Source organism: Bos grunniens, chromosome 27 (genome assembly GCF_055505025.1).
Source record: "Bos grunniens cultivar Pamir isolate PY7600 chromosome 27, Bosgru_T2T1.0, whole genome shotgun sequence".
NCBI lineage: Eukaryota > Metazoa > Chordata > Mammalia > Artiodactyla > Bovidae > Bos > Bos grunniens.
Window position 1 is genome coordinate 16,372,162 of NC_141191.1, and position 22,786 is coordinate 16,394,947.

Genomic DNA, 22,786 nt, shown 5'->3' on the forward strand with positions numbered 1-22,786 from the left:
ACACGACTGAGCGACTTCACTTTCACTTTTCACTCTCATGCATTGGAGAAGGAAATGGCAACCCACTCCAGTGTTCTTGCCTGGAGAATCCCAGGGACGGGGGAGCCTGGTGGGCTGCCGTCTATGGGGTCACACAGAGTCGGACACGACTGAAGTGACTTAGCAGCAGCAGCAGCATATATGTTTCTAAAAGATGCAAGACGTCATATATAGTTCTCTTAGTTTTTTTATAGTTTCTTTTAGGCATGTCTCTCCCAGTTGTTTTTTTTTTTTAAAAAAGAGATTTCCTTGACTCCTTCCTCCAATTACCCTATTGATTTATTTCATCTTGCCTCTCATTTTTTAAAAAAATATTTTTATATGGGCCATTTTTAAAGTCTTTCTTGAATTTGTTACAATATTGCTTCTGTTATGTTTTGGGGTTTTGGCCATGAGGCATGTGGTCTCTTTGCTCCCTGGCCAGGAATGAAACCTGCACCCCTGCATTGGAAAGCAAAGTCTTAACCGCTTGACCACCAAGGAAGTACTTCTCATATTTTTAATTTGTAAGAATTTTCAACTTGTTTCATATCCATTCCTTTATCAAAACATCCTGCTTTAATTTTATAGATAAAATATCATTCTTCAATCTTCGGGGAATGCCAAAGTTGTGTGTTCATTTAGTTATTTCCCTATTTTCCACATCATTCCTTCCTTCTGGGATCACATTTTCAATCTGTTTATCATGAAGTCTTACTTTATATTGATCTCAAGTTATCCATTCATATTTAAGAGTAAGAGTCAAAAAGAAGGTTGAGAACATTGTGTACTGGAATAAGGTTCTTGTTTTGTTTTGTTAGGTCTATCAGGCAGGAAGGCAGCTATTACCATTAGGAGTCCATCAAAAGCCAGAATGTGGAGGTCTTTCAAGGGGAAGGTAGTTATTTCATTTTCCAAAAACGAAACTCTGATTCTTCAGCTTTGGAATGCTTAGGTCATAGCATTCTGTGGAATAGGCTGGGACGTTGATTGCTTAATTTACCGACTTTTAAAGAAGCCACATGTTTGCAGCCTCAAGTTTCACCTCCCTCTTGCCATTCCGAAGTCTCCAATTCCTAAGCCCTGGAGGAATCCCACAGGGCGCACCATCTCCCCCTCCCTTTGATCCAGATTCCCCCGGGTGAGTACTCGATGCTTTCTTCCTCCTCCTTGCGTAGTTCATCCATCATGCTCCCCAGGCCTTCTTCCCTTCAGAGTTTTGTGGAAATCCCTCATCTGCGGATGGGCCCTCTCCAATCTCTCTGACACTGCAGGTTAATATGTTTTTAATCTTTTATTATCCTTACATTATAGGGTGTCTCCAGGGAGAAGAACTTTTTTTTCCTCTTTTTGCTATGGACTTAACCTCTCAATTTATTAATTTCGCCCAACTGCAAAATGATCTTTTCTAAAGTTACTTATAATTTTAAAATTCTGTTATAAATCTCTTCCCTACTTGTGAGTTGACCTTATATCCCCAAAGCCTCTGCTTCACCAAGTTGCTTCAAGTCTTCCTCAGACTTAATGTTGACTGAGTGAATAATTTAACTTTTTTTCCTAAAGGGACTGATTTATTTTGACCTGCTCCATGATCTCCCTCGGAGAAGGCAATGGCACCCCACTCCAGTACGCTTGCCTGGAAAATCCCATGGACGGAGGAGCCTGGTGGGCTGCAGTCCATGGGGTCGCGAAGAGTCAGACATGACTGAGCGACTTCACTTTCACTTTTCACTTTCATGCATTGGTAGGAAATGGCAACCCACTCCAGTGTTCTTGCCTAGAGAATCCCAGGGACGGGGGAGCCTGGTGGGCTGCCGTCTATGGGGTCGCACAGAGTCGGACACGACTGAAGTGACTCAGCAGGATGATCTCCTAGAGTTCTCTGGAGAAGCATTAACCATTACATGTAGTTAACAACTCCTCTCTCTCACCTGGGTCAGCCTGCAGAATGACTCACGTGAAAAGTATCTTGAAGGCAAGTGTTCGCCTTTGTGATTTTCAGGTTAGGGCTTACGTTCAAAATGTCTCCGATTTTTGTTAATGGCATCTTAATATTCGTAGATGTCTCTTCTAATTTTCAGTCCTATGAGACTTTTGTTATACTCTAGTTTCTGCTGTTCTGGACAAAGACTATCATTTTGAAGTTTCCTTTGGCACTTTCCCAAAGTGAATTTCGACCATACCACTCATTCTCTTTTTGAAGTCAGATGACTCTACATTTGGTGAAAACCTGTCTGGATATGTTGTATGATGCAGATAGAAGTCTAATTTTTGTTTTGCTCTATTTTTGGTTCTGTTGATTGATTCAATTTAAAACCTAATAAAGTGTGTATCAGACAAATTTCTTCATCATACAATACTGTTGAGAGGGAACTCAATATTACACTTAGTTCTTCTTATATGCCAGGCACTGTTTTGGAGAATTTGTATTCATTAATGCCTTTAATCCTCAAATGATCATGTATTTTTACATTGTACAGACGAGAAAAAGGGAAGCCAGGGTATAAATTCAGGCGGTTGGGCTCCGGAAGGACATTTTTGTGGAAAGTTGTTTCTTTTCTTTTAGAAATTGTCCAGATAATACCTCATCCTAAGGAAGAGACATGAACCCTGGAGTTATTTTGGTGGAGAAATACAAGGAAGAAGGTAAATATCTCAGAAATCAGAAGATGATACCCTTGTTTGTTAGGAATTATAAAAGTTTCGTTAAAAAAAAAAACAAAAAACAGGAACCACAGAGCAGAATATCCAGAGACTAATAAGCCTTGGTTTTAGAGGCAACTGCTGCTGCTGCTGCTAAGTCGCTTCAGTCGTATCCGACTCTGTGCGACCCCATAGACGGCAGCCCACTAGGCTCCCCGTCCCTGGGATTCTCCAGGCAAGAACACTGGAGTGGGTTGCCATTTCCTTCTCCAATGCATGAGAGTGAAAAGTGAAAGTGAAGTCGCTCAGTCGTGTCCAGCTCCTAGTGACCCCATGGACTGCAGCCTACCAGGCCCCTCCGTCCATGGGATTTTCCAGGCAAGAGTACTGGAGTGGGTTGCCATTGCCTTCTCCTTTAGAGGCAACACTCTCATACAAATGTTTTAAAATTCTTCCATATCCTACATTCAATATCACTTTTTGATATATTATGGAAAAATATTGAAAAGAATTTTGTACCCAAATTGACTTACCTACTCACTCATTCAACAAGTTTTTTAATTCACTGATACATCTATATACATACATATATACATTCTTTTTTTAATGTTCATTTCCATCATGGCTTATCATAGGTGCACTCTTCAATAGTTAAGATACGGAAACACCCTAAATGGCCATTGACAGAGGAATGGATACAGAAAAGGTGGCACTTATGTACTGTGGATTACTAATCAGCTATAAAAAAAAAAAAAGGACAAAATACTGCCATTTGCAGCAACACGGATGCAACTAGAGATTATAAGTGAAGTAAGTCATTCAAAGAATATTTTTTGAGCACCAGCTGAGAAGCTGACGTCAGTCTAGGTGTAGAGGATGTGTTTGTGAACTAAAACTGAGCTATTTTCAAGCGGGTTGTTGGCAGGTGGGGGCACCACCAGCAAGAAACATCAGAAACGGATGATGTGGTAGAGGATGCCATGGAAGGAAGGAAGAACAGCCCGGGATGAGGGAGATTTGGAATCCCTAAGGAGATGGGCACAGGTTACAGTTTCCAACGTGGTGGCTGGGATAAGCCTTTAGAGCAGGTTAGAACTGAGCTAAGGCTTGAAGGAAGTCAACGTGTTAGCCTTGTTCTATCTAGGGGAAGGCTGTTCCCAGCAGAGGGAATCGCTAAAGAGGAGCACCCCAGCATGTTGGAAAAACAGCAAGGAGGCCCCCCAGCAAAGAGAAGAGATGAACTCCGAGAGGGATTGGGGATCCAGAAGTTATGGGCTTCGTAGGTTGTTTGGGGGGCCATGACTTTTACTCTGAGTGAAATGGAAAAGCAAGACAAGGTTTGACACAGTCCAGCTTAGGTTTACAAAGACTGCTCTGGCCACTGTGTTGAGAAGAGATTACAGAGGAACAGGAAATGGATCAAAAAGATTGCTAGGAGACCAGCACAGTAAGCAGGTGGGAGGTGATGGGGACTTGAACCATTGCAGGGGAGGAGGTGAGGAGTGTTCAGATACGAATGTGTTTTGAAGTTGGAGCCAGTAGAATTTTCTTATATTGGACTTGGGTTGAGAGAAAACTCAGCATGCAGGATTGAACTCTGGTTTTTAACTTGAGCATCTGATGTCTCCTCCATGAGGACGATGGGGAAAGTTGTGAGTGGAACAGTTTTGGGGATCTGTACCTATTGAGGTTGACATGTCAGACATCTGAGTGTCAAGCAGGCAGTTATACAAGTGAGGCGTTTAAAAGGGAAGTGTGAGCCAGAAATATAAATCACTCCCATGAATACTTGACTACAAACGATTCATCTCGTTTACAATGGGGTATACTTTTAAAAGCAATCATCGGGAGAGCACTTAGGAATTTGTATAAAGTGAGAACCTTTAAAATCTACAAACTGTCTCAAGTAAAGAAAATATTTGTGAATTCTGAGTCTAATAATCAGATGGACATAATATGTTTTATAAATATTATGGGCTGAACCGTGTCTCCCCAAAATTCCTCCACTGAAGTTCTAACCCCCAGTATCCTAGCCTGTGACTGTGTTTGAAGATGGGGCCTTTAAAGAGGTAATTAAAATAACATGAGGGCATGCGGTGGGCCTTAATCCAGTATGACTGGCGTCCCTGTAAGAGGAGGTTACAACACAGACACACGGGCAGGGACGCACGCGTGAAAACATAAGGAGAAGGCAGCCAACTGCAAGCCCAGGAGAGAGGCCTCAGAAGAAACCAGCCCTGTGGAGGCCCCGACCTGGGATTTCTAGCTTCCACAAATATGAGAAAATAAATTTCCGTCATAAATGCCCAATCTGTAGTACTTTGTTGTTTATTAGTACAAGGACACAACAGATAGCAAATTGAACTTGAATTAATTATGTAGGTTTTGTATTTTTACAGCAGTTATATATATATATATATTTTTTTAATTTTGCAGAGTTTTGTAAGCACTGAAGTATGTGCAGTCTGGGCATTTGAGGCTGAAATGCTGCTGGGGAGGGGTGTGGGGGGCGGCGGGGGAGGCACTGTGGTCAAGAGAGAGAAGGCTTTAATTGAAGGCTTGGAAGTGCAGAATTTCCTCCCGAGAGGATGAGCTCGCCTGTTTTATTCAATGTGTATCTAGAGGGATGATAACTTTGTGTTTTCTCGTTCTGCCTTTTCACTTATTTTTTCCTGCCTGGGTGTTGCTTTTCACAGGGAGAAACAATGACTTTTTAACTCCACTCCTTTCAGAAGAAGGCTTTATTAGCATCTTTATCTTACCGAAGGTGAGGCGAGTCATTGAAATTTAATATTATTATCCAGAATCTAGTGTGCGCCGTGTGTATGTGTCAGTTTAAATGTGTTCATGAATAAGATACTGTGAAAACAGTTGTTAGGAGATTTAACTTAGTGCAATTAATAGTCAGCAGTTGGGTGCAGCAAGTCTCTGCCTGTTCATTACTCACAGCTGAACAGATCGAGTCACTTGGTCATGTGCTGAATATCATCATTTGCTCAGTGGTGTAGAGTCTCGAAAGACAGTGTGGTCAGCTGGGATCCGTACCTGAAACTGACCTTGCAAAGATCCAGAAACCCATCTCTGAATTGCTGGCAACACCAGATATTCCTGGAAGGGAGGAGAAAATGAAACATTCCCACTTACTCAGAGATAAGGCTTTGAAGGGAGCCGACTGGCTGAGGTAGCCTTCTCTCGGCTCCCTGAGAGCCAGGTGTGAAGCACCCTGTAGTAGCTTCCGGAACATTCCCTGGGGCCCAGCACACAGAAAGCTTTGGGTATGTCGGCTAAACAAATAGATATGATTTTTTTTCCCCCTTAGGAGTGAGTTTTGCTAGAAGGTGTGGTGGGGGTGGGGGGTGGGGGATGAGCCTGGAATGCAAGATTGGCACTTTTAAAATAAAACAAGCGAAACTAACTTTTTAATGAAAATTCAGTAAATCCAGAACTCAATCAAAAATCCAGAATCAAGGCTTGGACCCAGAAGGAGACTCTAGCTGGAGACGGATTCCCGGGCTCCCTTCTTTGCTAAGGTTTTACTTCTGCTGGGGTTCGCTGGACTCCGCTGACCTCAGGGGTGTCCCTACTTGAAAAATGCTTGCCTGAGCCTGGATGCCATCACCTTCTTTGTGTTCCCTTCAGTATAGCTACAGGAGGTGGGGCCCTGCAGACAGGGTTCCAGAAGGTGGAGCAGATGGAAAAGAAGACACAGTACACGTGAGCATTGGAACAGCCCCACTTTGAAAGACTGAGCTAATTCCTTTTCACCTCCAAAGACCTGGTACAAAACCAGGTCACTCCTTCTGGGTTCTTGAGTCCCAGCTCTTGGTTTTGCTTCAGAAAACATACCTGCCCATCAAGATTGTGACCCCGAAAGCCAGGGTCCCTTTCTCTGTCCTATCTGAGGCTCTCCCTCCAAATTCCAGGTTGAAGTTGGAGAAATGGGCTCCCTTCCCTCCCCACCAACATTACTCTTCCTCCAGTGAGCCCTCCATCCTTACAAGCAGAGAAGGACCGTGTGCTGCCCAAGAGCCACCTGAGCACCGCAAGCCAGAGTCGCCCCAGGGAGCGTCTGTCACAGGTAGCCACGGTAGGACCAGCTGCCACCATTCCCCGTCACATGCTGACACCAGCACATTTGGAGGGAGAGAGGAAAGACACATCGTGAGAGCAGCTCATTGACAGGTGGCCCTGCCCCCCTGGGAACCAGCTCTGCCTGCTTTCCAGTTCCACCCACGACCTGCTCTGCATTTATGATATTTGAGCTGGGGGATCGGAAGATTGAAGTAGAGCAACTGTGTCTTTAAAGTGGTCACAGGAATGTCAAAAACACGCAGCAGCTCCATTTTAATGGTTTTTCTTGGGGAGTAGGCAGCCTGGCCGCCAGCCCTGCCTCATCCATGCCTCCTTGTGTCCTGAGTCAGGGGCTCCTGGAAAGAAGGATGCTCCAGAGAGCACGTGGGGCCACTTCCTTTCTCCTTGGCTGGGATTTGGGGTGTAAAACTCTCAGAACAAGGCTGGTCTCTCACACCTGTCACTCCCTCAGCCTATTTGGGGGGTTTTCTGGGCCTTTCTCTGTCATTGGCTGCGTACATGCATGGTTAGTCGCTTCAGTCGTGTCTGACTCTTTGCGACCGCATGGGCTATCGCCCGCCAGGCTCCTCTGTCCATGGGATTCTCCAGGCAAGAATACTGGAGTGGGTAGCCATGCCATCCTCCAGGGGATCTTCCTGACTTAGGGATCGAACCTACATCTCTTAGTCTTCTGCATTGGCAGGCGGGTTCTTTACCACTGGTGCCACCATTGACTAACAGATGCCTAATGGTTTCACGTTTTAATCCCCACTCCGCTAACTTTTCCATCAGCACCACACCCACCCTTGTAATGGTCCTGAACTTGCTGTTGTTCAAACATGAGCTCCTGAACTGCAAACTCAACTTTATGATTTAATGCACAGGTTTTTTTTTCCCCCTAGGAAATTTATCTGATCTTGGCCAGGTTTTAGTATGTCATTATGCCATATGTAATGTTCTTAGATTAATCTTCCTTCTCACTCCCTCAGCTTGGCTTTATATTAGTCATACCTGGGATCAGAAATGCTTTGTTTCTTCATATTCTGAATACTGATATTTCAGATAGATATGGAAAATCTCTTTGGAAGCCTCAGAGAGGCTTCATTTGGCTGAGAAAGGGGTTGAGGAGAGATATCTTGTATCGTTTGTAAGATATAAGAAGGGCTTCTCTGTGTTTTTCTGTTGTTTAGGTTTTTTTAAAGGATGACCTGGGCTACACTTGAGACTTCTTGAGCGTTTGAGTCCGTCTGGCACTTTTATCTTTTACTACTTCCCGTCTCAGTTTTATTCAGCGTGGGGCAAAAACAGTCACAAAACTTCACCACAAAAACATTAGTCAAGAGGTGAACCCTTTGTTCTTTGCCAAAAGCTTGGAGAAAAAGGAGGTTCAGAATTTAGATTCCACTCCCCACCCTTGTCTTTCCTAGAAAGAGCTCTTCTTTGGAAATAACTCAAGACCACAGATTCTTCCTAATCCCACCTGTCTTTGAATCTTTGTGATTTTCAGTCTAAATAAAGTAAATGTTCTTGACTTTCCGCTGGGTTTCTAAATGAGGAAGCCATGTGCAAAGTCCCTCTGCAGGGCTCTTTTGGTATTTGAAACTTTAGTTCTCTCCCAAATGATGATGGTTCCTCGGTGAATCTTGACAATCATTTCTAAATTAGCCTTGTCTGAACTTGTGCTTGGTAATCTCAGGTATTTAATTGTAAGTGTCATAGATTCCTAGCATTTCCAACGCAGGTGTCAGATTAAAAAAGACAGTTTGACGTCCTCATTGCATGGGTCATTTTAGTCATCTTGCACACCAGGAGCGAGGTAATTAATATTGTCCCCTCACTGCAGGGCTGCAGTACATGTGGCACTTCCAGGTATGGACTGTGATACACATCGTACCAGCGGTTTTTCTTATGAGGCACCACAGAGAATACCAGGGTCAGAAAGCCAGACCGTGAAAAGTAACGAGGTAATTCTATCAAGAAGCGGAGTAGCCAGAGCTAATGCGTGGTCCTGTCTGCTGAAATGTTTATTTTACATAATTCTTGAAAAGTGAGCGGAAACCATGCTTTTAAGTTGGCTTAAGAGAGATTGTGTTATGGAGGAAGTCAGATGCGCAAAGTGTTCAAAGGAGGACACTTTGGAGCTTAGAGTCAGATTTGTTGTTCTTCAGCTTCTCACCAGTTGCTGCGCAGAGCTCACTGCTGGTTTTGAAATCAGTCAGGCTTCTGGACAAAGTAGGAAAAGAATCAACCGTGGGGAAATGGCCATTTCTGGTACCAATTTTGATGTTGCTTCACAGTCAATGTTTTTTCAGTTCTTCCCAAATATTTATCCCTTTTCAGGCATCAGAGTGTTCAAGTCCTTACCTCCTTTTTAGCTGGAATTTCACTGGAGAATTTAAATGAGTAATCAGTAGGTTGCTTAGTGAGCAAGGGATTCAGAGACAAGGGGAGTGAATTGTTTCAGGGGATGATACCTCTGGGTGAGGGAGGGACCCATTACTAGTGCCTGCAGACAGCAGCCTGGCCACCTCTTCTGACTCCATTTGTGTCCATCCGTTCCCTGCTTCTCTGCATGGGTTGTACCCCAGGAATCGTGTCAATCTCTGCTTTGGGCTTTACCTTTTTTTCCAAGTTCTGGATATGTATCCACCCATTGCCCAAGTCATGCACATGAATATACTTAGAGAGTACCTGCCTACCAGGCTTTGGTTCCCAATTTTTCTCCAATCAAGGCATCATACAATTGATTTGGTGTCCCCTCACTAGCAGAGAAGGCGATGGCACCCCACTCCAGTACTCTTGCCTGGAAAATCCCATGGACGGAGGAGCCTGGTGGGCTGCAGTCCATGAGGTCACTAGAGTCGGACACGACTGAGCGACTTCCCTTTCACTTTTCACTTTCATGCATTGGAGAAGGAAATGGCAACCCACTCCAGGGTTCTTGCTTGGAGAATCCCAGAGACGGCAGAGCCTGGTGGGCTGCCATCTATGGGGTCGCACAGAGTCGGACACGACTGACGTGACTTAGCAGCAGCAGCAGCCCCTCACTAGATCACACCCTAGTCCCTGCCTTCTGAGATTGCCCCATGTTGATTTTAATAGGATTAGAGATGGTTTCAAGCTCAGTTTAGTTTAGTGAATGAAAGTTTACTGGGTATATACCACTGAAACTGAAAACATCCAGTGTCTCTTTTGGAGGAACTCAAAGGAAACCTGAGCCTGGTAAAGATGAGTAGAACAGAAAACCATTTCTAAATTCCTCAGTGGCATTGCTTACTTCATGGATTCGTGTCATTACTGTTATTTTATATTACAGTAACATTTCCAGTCTGTCACATTTCCCCCTGTGGTTGGGGGAGGGAAATCAGTGAATGGTGCATCTTGAACAGAATTTGAAACAGATGAGTTGTTCCTCTTCTGATCACCTGCATACAAAATTGATGGGACTGTGGGATAAGAGAAATCAGTGGCCAACTTCCAAAGATCCCAAATAATGTCCTCAAATAGAGGGATACATAAGAATCTGAATTTTTTTTTTAGCTTTTTTGAGGTATAACTGGCAAATAAAATTATAAGATAAGATGGACAACATGATTTGTCATGTTTATACAATTGTGAAAAGATTCTCTCCAATGAGTCAGTTAATGCGCCCATCACCCCCATATTTAAATTTGTGTGTTTAAGTTCTATTCTCATAGCAAATTTCAATTATAAAACACAGTATTACCCACTAGAGTCACTGTATTATACATTATGCTGCTGCTGCTGCTAAGTCACTTCAGTTGTGTTCGACTCTTCGTGAAGCCATGGACTGCAGCCTACCAGGCTCCTCCGTCCATGGGATTTACCAAGTAAGAGCACTGGAGTGGGGTGCCATCGCCTTCTCCAATATATTATGCTCACAGAACTTATTCATCTTATGGCTGAAAGTCTGTTCCCTATTTCCCCCACCCCGCCAGCCCCTGGAAACCACTTTTCTATTTTCTGTTTCTATGAGTTTTTTTTTTTTTTTTTTAAGATTCCACATTTAAGTGATACCATGTGGAATTTGTCTTTCTCTGTCTGACTTATTTCACTTAGCATAATACCCTCGAGGTTCATTCATATGATTGCAAATGATAGGATTTCCTTCATTTTTTAAGGCAGAATAATATTCAATTAGCCATGAAATTAAGAGACGCTTACTCCTTGGAAGGAAAGTTATGACCAACCTAGATAGCATATTAAAGCAGAGGCTTTACTTTGCCAACAAAGGTCCGTCTAGTCGAGGCTGTGGTTTTTCCAGTGGTCATGTATGGATGTGAGAGTTGGACTGTGAAAAAAGTGGAGTGCTGAAGAATTGACGCTTTTGAACTGTGGTGTTGGAGAAGACTCTTGAGAGTCCCTTGGACTGCAAGGAGATCCAACCAGTCCATCCTAGAGGAGATCAGTCCTGGGTGTTCAAGAAAGGACTGATGTTGAAGCTACAACTCCAATACTTTGGCCGCCTCATGCGAAGAGCTGACTCATCTGAAAAGACTCTGATGCTGGGAGGGATTGGGGGCAGGAGGAGAAGGGGATGACAGAGGATGAGATGCCTGGATGGCATCACCGACTCGATGGACATGAGTTTGGGTGAACTCCGGGAGTTGGTGATGAACAGGGAGGCTTGGTATGCTGCGATTCATGGAGTCACAAAGAGTCGGACATGACTGAGCAACTGAACTGAACTGAATATTCAATTATATATATAGCCTGGTAGGCTGCAGTCCATGGGGTCACACAGAGTCGGACACGACTGAAGTGACTTAGCAGCAGCAGCAGCATATATATATCAGATCAGATCAGATCAGTCGCTCAGTCATGTCTGACTCTTTGCGACCCCATGAATCGCAGCATGTCAGGCCTCCCTGTCCATCACCAACTCCCGGAGTTCACTCAGACTCACGTCCATCGAGTCAGTGATGCCATCCAGCCATCTCATCCTCTGTCATGCCCTTCTCCTCCTGCCCCCAATCCCTCCCAGCATCAGAGTCTTTTCCAATGGTGACTCTTCGCATGAGGTGGCCAAAGTACTGGAGTTTCAGCTTTAGCATCATTCCTTCCAAAGAAATCCCAGGGCTGATCTCCTTCAGAATGGACTGGTTGGATCCCCTTGCAGTGCAAGGGACTCTCAAGAGTCTTCTCCAACACCACAGTTCAAAAGCATCAATTCTTCAGCGCTCAGCTTTCTTCACAGTCCAACTCTCACATCCATACATGACCACTGGAAAAACCATAGCCTTGACTAGACAAACCTTTGTTGGCAAAGTAATGCCTCTGCTTTTGAATATGCTATCTAGGTTGGTCATAACTTTCCTTCCAAGGAGTAAGCGTCTTTTAATTTCATGGCTGCAGTCACCATCTGTAGTGATTTTGGAGTCCAGAAAAATAAAGCCTGACACTGTTTCCACTGTTTCCCCATCTATTTCCCATGAAGTGATGGGACCAGATGCCATGATTTTAGTTTTCTGAATGTTGAGCTTTAAGCCAACTTTTTCAGTCTCTACTTTCACTTTCATCAAGAGGCTTTTGAGTTCCTCTTCACTTTCTGCCATAAGGGTGGTGTCATCTCTGTATCTGAGGTTATTGATATTTCTCCTGCAATCTTGATTCCAGCTTGTGTTTCTTCCAGTCCAGTGTTTCTCATGATGTACTCTGCATATAAGTTAAATAAGCAGGGTGACAATATACAGCCTTGACGAACTCCTTTTCCTATTTGGAACCAGTCTGTTGTTCCATGTCCAGTTCTAACTGTTGCTTCCTGACCTGCGTACAAATTTCTCAAGAGGCAGATCAGGTGGTCTGGTATTCCCATCTCTTGCAGAATTTTCCACAGTTTATTGTGATCCACACAGTCAAAGGCTTTGGCATAGTCAATAAAGCAGAAATAGATGCTTTTCTGGAACTCTCTTGCTTTTTCCATGATCCAGCAGATGTTGGCAATTTGATCTCTGGTTCCTTTGCCTTTTCTAAAACCAGCTTGAACATCTGGAAGTTCACGGTTCACATATTGCAGAAGCCTGGCTTGGAGAATTTTGAGCATTACTTTACTAGCATGTGAGATGAGTGCAATTGTGCGGTAGTTTGAGCATTCTTTGGCATTGCCTTTCTTTGGGATTGGAATGAAAACTGACCTTTTCCAGTCCTGTGGCCACTGCTGAGTTTTCCAAATTTGCTGGCATATTGAGTGCAGCACTTTCACAGCATCATCTTTCAGGATTTGGAATAGCTCCACTGGAATTCCATCACCTCCACTAGCTTTGTTCGTAGTGATGCTTTCTAAGGCCCACTTGGCTTCACATTCCAGGATGTCTGGCTGTAGGTCAGTGATTACACCATCGTGATTATCTGGGTTGTGAAGATCTTTTTTGTACAGTTCTTCTGTGTATTCTTGCCATCTCTTCTTAATATCTTCTGCTTCTGTTAGGTCCATACCATTTCTGTCCTTTATCGAGCCCATCTTTGCATGAAATGTTCCTTTGGTATCTCTGATTTTCTTGAAGAGATCCCTAGTCTTTCCCATTCTGTTGTTTTCCTCTATTTCTTTGCATTGATCACTGAAGAAGGCTTTCTTATCTCTTCTTGCTATTCTTTGGAACTCTACATTCAGATGTTTATATCTTTCCTTTTCTCCTTTGCTTTTCGCTTCTCTTCTTTTCACAGCTATTTGTAAGGCCTCCCCAGACAGCCATTTTGCTTTTTTGCATTTCTTTTCCATGGGGATGGTCTTGATCCCTGTCTCCTGTATATATATATAAATTATACTTGTATGTCACACTTTCTTTATCCATTCACCTATGGACATACACTTAGGATGTTTCTGTGTTTTGCCCAGGGTGAATAATGCCACCAGGAACACAGAAGAACAGATACTTCTTTGAGAGAATGATTTCCTTTCCTTGGGCTACATACCTAGAAGTGGAATTGCTGAATCATATGGTAGGTATATTTTTAATTTATCCAAAGTGCTTTATATATTATATTATCTATTGTCTATTTTATATATTATATGTAATGTATATATTATATATTTATATATATGATGCCTTTAGTGCCTGCCATGCCTGTAGGCCCTTCTGGGAGTTTAGAGGAAAGACAAAGTCAGTGAGCAAAGTCTTAGATGGTGGAAGCCTTGGATGAGCAGAGACAGGAGGAAGAGCTGGCTCTTCAGCCATGGCCTCGGAAAGGCTGGGTTCCCAGAATGACGGAGCCATAGTATGAGGAGCAACAGGCAGATCCCACCAAGGGGACTGATGACAGCGCCTCTAGAACTTGGCCTGCTTTTTGGTTTCTTTGCCAGGGCTGGATGGAGCCTGGCTGTTCTAGGCAGGTTCCCTGGTTTCTCTGGGCTCCCGTGCATGCCCAGCCCAGATGTCTGAGGCTGAGGTCACCAGAGTGGCTTTCACTCCTCACTTCATAAAAGAGCATATTTACCAGAAAGTGTCAGGAGCTTCGGGAGATCAAAGTCCTATGACATCAGCTTTGCTTGTGCTGAGCCCTAACCTGTCACCGAAATTTTGGGCTTCACTTTCTCATCATAGGCTTCCCTGGTGGCTCAGACGGTAAAGAATCCACCTGTAATGCAGAAGACCTGGGTTTGATCCCTGGGTTGGGAAGATCCCCTGGAGAAGGGATCGCCTACCCACTCCAGTATTCTGGCCTGGAGAATTCCACAGACTGTATAGTCCATGCGGTCCCAAAGTCAGACACTACTGAGCAACTTTCACTTTCAGCCTCCATATGTGAAGATAAGGCTCTTAACTCCGCCCATACAGCACGCACGTTGAGCTTTTTGTTTTTCCTTAACAATAGTAGAGAAATTTTGCTTATTCACCTATATTCTGGATGGGTTTCACTCATCTTGTGCCCAACAGCGTACATTTTGCCACACTTGGCATTTAAAGAGGCACTTCCTGAGACAAACAATGGAGGTGGGTGGCCTAAGGGGAGGGGATGGAAAGACCAGGAGGGAATTTTCTCTTCCTATCCAGTGAAGGTGATATTTTTACTCCAAACAAGAAGTTGAATTCACCAACTGATGGATTAGAGGATGATTTGATAAAGAGGGAAAGAGAGAACCACTGAGTTGCCCATAATAGAGCTGTGTGTGTGTGTGTTATGATATGTTCACCCAGACAAAACCTTCCCGGCCAGTTCCTATGCATGTTTGGTTCTCAGGAAATGTGTGTCAGGATGGGGTGGTGGTGGTCACAGGACTAAAATGCAAATGATTCTTAGGGAAGAATGATTAGTTTTTACAGTTAATGGAAATGGGAATTTACTTAAAAAAAAAAAATTGCACTCAGCTGCAGTTTATCTATTTATTTATGGCTGCCCTGTGTGGCATACGGGATCTTAGTTCCCGAGCAGGGATTGAACCTTCACAACCTGCAGTAGAAGCCTAGAGTCTTATCCAGTGGGCTGCTAGGGAAGTCCCCTGGAAATCTACTTTTAATTGGACAATTTTCTTTTCTTCTTTATAAACTAAAAACCTTACTTTATAATCTTAGTACAAAAGGTAACATACCTTCATTTTAGATAAACTGGAAAATACAGAAAGCCCCATACTTCCCCAGAAATAAAAATCTTGGCTTTCATTCTTAGTCCCTTTATTATTCATCTGAAGATTGAATAAGAAATTTCCAAAAAGGTAGAAAGCTCAAATCCAGATCTCACCTTCTCAATACTTGCTGCCTTTGAGGGGACTGTCTCTTCACTCTCCATCAGCTGCTTGCCAGCAGACAACCAAGCTCCGGGTGGACCCATCTCCTCCCTCCCTTGCAGGCTCTCCTGGTTTCAAATATCACCTCTTGACTCCAAAATCTGGATTTCCAATCTCGACAGTCCGTGTAATCAATCTTCTATAGAAAATGCACAGTTCATTCCATTTTCCCCTCTCCTTCTATCGCCCTAAGACATCTCTCTTACCAGATGCCAAGACTGTGACAACATCCTCTAAACTGCTCTCCCTCACTTCAGGGCCTTCTTCTAACCCATCCTTCATCCTGGGATTAATTTTAATTTTCTAAAGCAACGCTTTGAACGTTGCCCTTCCCCTGTGCTTCTCTGGTGCCTCTGGGGTAATGTGCTAACGCTTGACACTGGGAATCAAAATGCTTTGCAGTCTTGCCCTTATTTACTTGATCGACTCATCTTTCCCCTGATGGTCCAGCTATGGCAGAAACGTTTCACTTTCACTGAAAATCCATATGCTCCCTTGCGTTTCTCAGCCTCTCTTGCTATTAGACTGGGCCCAAGTGGCTGGGTTCTACCTAAAGAGATGTGGATAGAAATAAGGTTTGTCACTTCTAGGCTTGACCACGACAGCCCCTACATGGCTGTCTAGTCTGTCTTCAGGTTTCATAGTGTTTCTAGAGGCCACGTGTTGAGAAGGTGCTGCTACGATGCAGTGGCGCCTCCATCAGCCTGGGACCCGGAGTGTCCATGTGGAGTAGATCACCTTGTTGACTCTTGCTGGACATGTAATATGAGTAAGAAGTACGTTTGCCCCTGGTGGCTGGTAAAGAATCTGCCTGCAGTGTGGGAGACCTGGGTTCAATCTCTGGGTGGGGAAGATCCCCTGAAGAAGGGAATGGCAACCCGCTCCAGTATTCTTGCTTGGAGAATCCCATGGACAGAGGAACCTGGCGGGCTACGGTCTATGGGATCGCAAAGATTCCCACACGACTAACACTTTCACTTTTACTTTGAGATTTTGAGGCTCAGTTTGTTACTAGACCTGGTGATTCTGAGTTAAGAGGTAGGAACACTCTGGAGTGGTCACACCAAGATGTGGGTAATGAAGGGTCAGAGTCAAGGTTAGGGGAAGGCTTCTCACAACTACTAATAACTGGCAGGGGTGGGATTTGAACCCAGGTCTTACTCTACTAGCTGAGAACCACACTGCTCTTGGGACACTGAAGACTCGACTCTGCAGGGCAAGCCCACAGAGCTCCCTGGGTTTCCCAGAATGACTCTGGGGCCATCATTTGGCCCCTCTGTTGTTGACTCCCAGATCCTGGATGCTACCTCAGCTTACTTCCTTGTGCCTGGTTAGGTCTCTCTAGGCTCTTTTGGAGGTCTCTTCTCCTGGGAACATTTCCAAATCTGAAACTGAGGACTTGAGCCTTCTCCCTCTCACAGCATCCTGGATATATATCATAGTACAGTACTTCCTGTCTGCTAATTATCCACTTCCTGTATTCCATGATGGAGTTGCTCTAGGCAGTGTGGACAACCTATCCCTGTATCCCACTGCCCCCTTAATTTGCCCATCCTAAACCTTTGACACATGTCTGTTCAATAAATGAATGGACACGTGTCTGAATGACCACATCTAAAAATGCCTCACAGTTATTATGCTGTCTTGCATTAGAAGAAAAGATGTGCTACATGTTTGAGACTTTTTTTTTTATCATGGTTACTCTAAAGGATTGAAATGTTCTTCAATTACCTCTGACTATAATTTTTTGACATCTTCAGCCTGAAACAGTATCTAGCAGCTTTCCACTGTGCCTGTGTGGGAAACTTCCTGAGGGCACATTTTGGGTGAATTATAAACTTCTCTTGCTCTGTGTCTCAAATAGGTGTCCCACTTTTTTTTTTTACCTTTCACAGTTGTTGAAGACAATAAAGATTTTAAACTTCACCTTCTTGACCTGAATCTGAAAATAATGGCTTTCTCCTCCCAGTTCCAATTCCAGCACTTAGATGGAGTGACGGAAGAAGGAGCTCTGAGTTAGGTAATCATGGCCCATTCATGGGGAGGCTTTGTCTTGCTTGAGACTGGAATGATGGCCGGCTTAGTAACTCTTGGTGGATGGAAATGAATCTGGGAGGGAGCAAGGATCCATCGGTGTTGAGCACCTCACCCGTGCATGGTCCTGGGTGCCAGAGTGGGGGGAGAGACCTCGGGGTGTTCACCCGTGTTCCTGCCCTGGGCTTCCCAGGTGGTAGGTCACCTTCCCAGTGGCATGAATCCATCCTTACTCAGCATTGCCAGAAAGGGCATTTTGGGGCAGAGGGAGAGAAAATAGCAGTTACTTGAGCACCCTTGTCCCGCCCTAAGCCTTTTCCTAGAGGTTTCCTTGGTTGTGCTCAACACAGGGATGGGCCAGGCGCCCTGGCTACACCCCAGCAGCAGAGTGCATGCCCCAGTCTCTGGCTGCTGGAGAGGCTGCTGAAAAGGAAAGTTGTCGTCTAGTTACTCAGTCATGTCTGACTCTTTGCAACCCCATGGAATGGAGCATGCCAGGCTTCCCTGTCCATGAGATTTCCCATGGTGGAGTGATTGCTGTTTCCTTCTCCAGGGGATATTCCCAACCCAGGGTCTCCCACATTACAGGAAGATTGTCTACCCTTGAGCCACCTGGAAAACCCCTGGAAAGGGAAGGATAGCCCCCAAACCAGGCACAAGATTCAACCACTCCCAGCTCATCCTTCTGAAGACTACCGGATCCCAGGACCCTGATGCAAGGCCGAAGCGTTGCAAGAAACTGGTGAGACAGAGGCCCTGTCGCAAATGAAACCACCCACAGTGTATGACCTGGCTACCTGGCTGGGTTTGCATGAGGCCAGGACACCCGGTCAGTCCAGGGAAGGCTGTCACCTGTGTCCTGAGTCACCTGGTGGCTGGTGCAAGGCCCTTTTCCTCCTCCTCATCACCGTTACTGGCTCCCACACAAACTGATGGTCTAAAACTTTACTGGGTTTTCCTTCCTGAGAGGATCTTCTCACATTCACCCTGTCTCTCTCAATTTAGAGAGACAGTGAGAGCCACAAAATTCAAGTTATTCCCTGAAAGGCAGAGCCTGGGTGGGCCTCCAACCACCACATCAACAGACCACATCTACCAGTCAGTGTGGCGCCCTGGCCATCCTCCCTTTCTGATGTATAATTGCTTCCTGATTTTCTCTTTTCCAAATGGAAAGGAATTTTATTTGGTCATTTAGAGTTTTACAATAATACAAAATTAACATTAGGAATTCTGACGAAGGAAAAAAATAGCAGATCAACCAAAAGCACAGCATTTATGTTCTTATTATTTTTATTACTAATAGTTTGATTATCATTATTAGATTATTTTCTTTAAAATTATTTATTTTCAGATTATCATTATTTTATTGTGATAATTATTTTCGATTGGTGTAAAATTGGCTTAACATTGATGTAAAATTTGCTTAACCGTTTTCAAGGGAGCGACTCAGTGGCATTTGGTTAATTCCCAATATTGAGTGACCATCACCTCTATCGAATTCCAAACCATTTTTCTCAGCCCCAAAGGAGCCCCCAGACCTACTGGCAGTCCCTCCCCATTCCTTCTTCTGCTTGGCCTCTGGTAACTATTAATCTGCTTTCGGTCTCTATGGATTTACCTATTTTCAACATTTCATATGAATGGAATCGCACCATATGTGATCTCTGTGCCTGACTTTTTTTCAATGATTATTTTAAAGCACTGTTTTCTACAGTAAGAAGTAGCTAAATGGAAAACATTAAGCTTAGTAGGATTATTAAGTATTCACTCCTGAATAGACTTTCATGTTCAAGGGTGCAGTGGTGTTTTATTTAATCTTTTTTTTTTTTTTTTTAACCATGCTATACTTTACATGCTCAGGACTAATTTGTTTTATAACCTGAAGTTTGAACCTTTTGATCACCTTCACCCATCCCCCACTCCCTGCCTCTGGCAACCACCAATCTCTTCTCTGTATCTGTGAGCTTGAGATCATTCAGTATTTATCTTCATCTGGCTTATTTCCATTAACACAATCCCCTCAAGGCCCACTGCTGCTGCTAAGTCGCTTCAGTCGTGTCCTACTCTGTGCAACCCCACAGACGGCAGCCCACCAGGCTCCCCGGTCCCTGGGATTCTCCAGGCAAGAACACTGGAGTGGGTTGCCATTGCCTTCTCCAGTGCATGAAAGGGAAAAGTGAAAGTGCAGTCGCTCAGTCGTGTCCGACTCTTAGCGACCCCACGGACTGCAGCCCACCAGGCTCCTCCGTCCATGGGATTTTCCAGGCAAGAGTCCTGGAGTGGGTGCCACTGCCTTCTCCACTCAGGTCCAATAAATAAACACGTGTCTCATTTATCCTTGGCGCACCCCTCTGCCTGGGCAAGCTAGTACCACCGTCTTTTGTGCTTTATTACTGCTGTTATTGGGCTTCCCTGGTAGCTCAGTCAGTAAAGAATCTGCCACACAGTGCAGGAGACCCGAGTTCAATCCCTGGGTCAGGAAGATCCCCTGGAGAAAGAAAGATGGCAGCCCACTCCCGTATTCTTGCCTAGAAAATCCCAAGGACAGGGGGTATCCAGGGGTCACAACTTAGCAACTAAACCACCACTATTGTTATTACTATTAATAAAGCACAAAGGGCATTATTAATTAATAAAGCACAAAAGCCCCCAGTGGTACTAGGGCCTTCCCTGGTAGCTCAGCTGGTAAAGAATCTGCCTGCAATGCAGGAGACCCCAGTTTGATTCCTGGATTGGGAAGATCCCCTGGAGGAGGGCATGGCAACCCACTCCAGTATTCCTGTCTGGAGAATCCCATGGACAGAGGAGTCTGGCAGGAGGCAGTCCATGGGGCTGCAAAGAGTCGGACACGACCGAGCAACTAAGCACAGCACAGCATTACTATTAATACACTTTATTTTCAGAACAGTCTTAGATTCACAGGAAAATTAAGCAGATAGTACAGAGAGGTAAAATAGAGAGTATATAGGAATGTACTACCCTCTGCCCTTTATACGATTTCCCTTATCATTAACATCCTACGTTAGTACAGTAATGAACCATTGTCACAATTAATGAGCCAGTGTCAATGCATCAAAGTTCGTAGTTTATTCAGATTTCCTTAGTTTTTACGTAACGTCCTTCTTCTGTTCTAGGATCCCATCCAGGATGCCCCATGACAGAGTAATGTCATGTCCTCTTAGACTCATGGCTGGCACAGTCACCAGCCACGTGATTTTGAGGACCTTGACAGTTTGAAGGAGCACTGGTCAGGTTTATTATGGGATCTCCCGTTACCAGGATTTGTCTAATGTTTTTCCCAAGACAAAACTGGCGTTGTTATGGGTTTTTGAAAGGAAGCTCACAGATGTAAAGTACCGTTTTCATCATATTTATAGTAAGGGTACAGATCAACATAATGTATGACTGTTGATCTTGACCTTGGTCACCTCACTCAGGCAGTGTTTGTCAGCTTTCTCCACTGCAAAGTTACTCTCATGGTCCATCCCTTTCTGACTTTTAAATTAACAAAAAAAATCTTGTTCTCAGGACTAGATTGCACTGTTTATGTAACCAAGTGGATGCTTTGTGTACATGCAGCCTTGAAGGTTGGAGTGGCCTCGCTGTCTGTTTAGCATTGCGGCCATCAAAACAGAGGCAAACCTATTCAGGGGCTGTGTGTGCCCCAGACCTGCAGCCCCAGTGATGAACACGAGGCACAACCCACACACACAGGAGAACCAAAGTTTCTGCTGGGATGCTGGACACTTCCTGAGAACAGTTAGCAGTTCTTCTCTGCTTGAATTCTTCTTTAAAGCTCTTCCCAGTTTTATCAGTCATGATGTCATAGCTAGTGTGAGCAGGCACAGGAATGCAGGAGCAGAATCATATTTCATGTAGTCATTCAACAAACATCCCTAAAATGGGCCCAGCATTCAGCAAGCACGCGTCATTAGGGTCATTAAGCTCCCTGTGACAAACAGGTTTTTGTTCTGCTTCAGTGTCACAAACGCCCCTTCACAAAGTAAGGAAATCTATTTAATACATGGTAGATAATAGAAGCCCCAAAGGTATGGTTGCAAAACCTATCAAATAGTCATGCTATTGCTTTCATGAAAATTCAAGTAAATGAGAGATGAACTCTGGGCTCTTGACACCCGGAATAAACTTTTTTTTTTTTTGGTTGCCTCGGGTCTTGTGGCATGTGGGATCTTCCCTTGCAGCACTCAGACCCTCTAGTTGTGGCGCTGTCTTAGTTGCTCCATGGCCTGTGGGATCTGAGTTCCCCAGGGACCAAACCTTCATCCCCTGCAGTGCAAGGCGGATTCTTAACCACCGGACCACCAGAGAAGTCCCTAGGAATAAACTGTTGCCTGAATGTTTTCAACTGGAGATAAAGTGCAACAGGAAAGATTGGGATGGTGGAGAGAGAACGTCCAAGGTCCTTTTCATTATACTCTGCGGATACTTTCTGAGTTCTTCAGTGAAAAACTTGAATGTCCTGCTTGCCATTAATAAAACCTTCGGAAAAGACAGGAAGAAAATAAGCACCCCTCTTTATCAAATAAGACTGGGAGGGAACTGAATAAAGTTATCTGGGTAACTGGAGATTTTACATAATTATGTGGAACGTAACTTTCTGGCGGGGAGCTTAAAATTCAGGACAGCATGTGGCTGCACTGACCCACCCTCTGGCTACGGCCCCAGAGCACGGGAAGAAGGGAGAGGAGGAGGGCAGAGCTCGTGGAGGAAGAGGGTGGGCTCAGCTGGGCTGGGTAGTTTGAGTCTTAGGGGGAGGTCGTTCTGGGGCTCAGGTGACAGATGATGAGCAGCAGACAAAAGCCTTTGCCCAGTAAACACACTTAGAAAGGTGGACAAGCAGAAGACCAGCTGATGGCCCATCACCACCATCACCCTGGTCATCACAGTTTGGTCAACTTGCACGGGGCATTCTGCCCTCCGAGGGCTGTTCTATCCATTTTCTCAAGAGATATTTAAGAATGGAGATTTCAGATTGGTCAGTGCCTTTGACCGAGTGACAAAGCTGTTACAGACTGAATGTTTGTGTCTTCCCCAGTTTATATATTAAATCCCCAATACCCTAGTGTGGCTGGATTGGAGGTCCCGGAAGGAATTAAGGTCAAAGGAGGTCATAAGAGTGAGGCTTTGATCAAATAGGATTACTGTTCTTATAATAAGAGACATCAGAGAGCTTGCTTTCTCTCTCTGTCCCTGTACAGACACGCCGAGAAAAGGCCACTTGAGGTCACAGTAGGAAGGTGTCCATATCTGCAAGCC

General features: G+C 44.4%; 1 protein-coding gene and 1 long non-coding RNA gene across 2 annotated transcripts in view; one reads left to right on the plus strand and one right to left on the minus strand.

Annotated features, from left to right (window-relative positions):
* The first annotated feature begins 948 nt into the window (after positions 1–948).
* LOC147343558 (uncharacterized) lies at positions 949–22,780 on the plus strand. Its single transcript, XR_015156110.1, has 9 exons — positions 949–1,159; positions 2,585–2,664; positions 3,297–3,471; positions 5,358–5,428; positions 6,585–6,748; positions 13,589–13,692; positions 17,371–17,495; positions 18,063–18,251; positions 22,729–22,780. It is a non-coding gene; the product is annotated as an uncharacterized LOC147343558 (long non-coding RNA).
* ENPP6 (ectonucleotide pyrophosphatase/phosphodiesterase 6) overlaps positions 20,387–22,786 on the minus strand; it is a 114,712-nt gene continuing 112,312 nt past the window's right edge. The window contains exon 9 of the transcript XR_015156108.1: positions 20,387–22,009. The gene's annotated coding sequence lies outside the window, so the exon portion shown is untranslated. The remainder of the gene's footprint in view (positions 22,010–22,786) is intronic.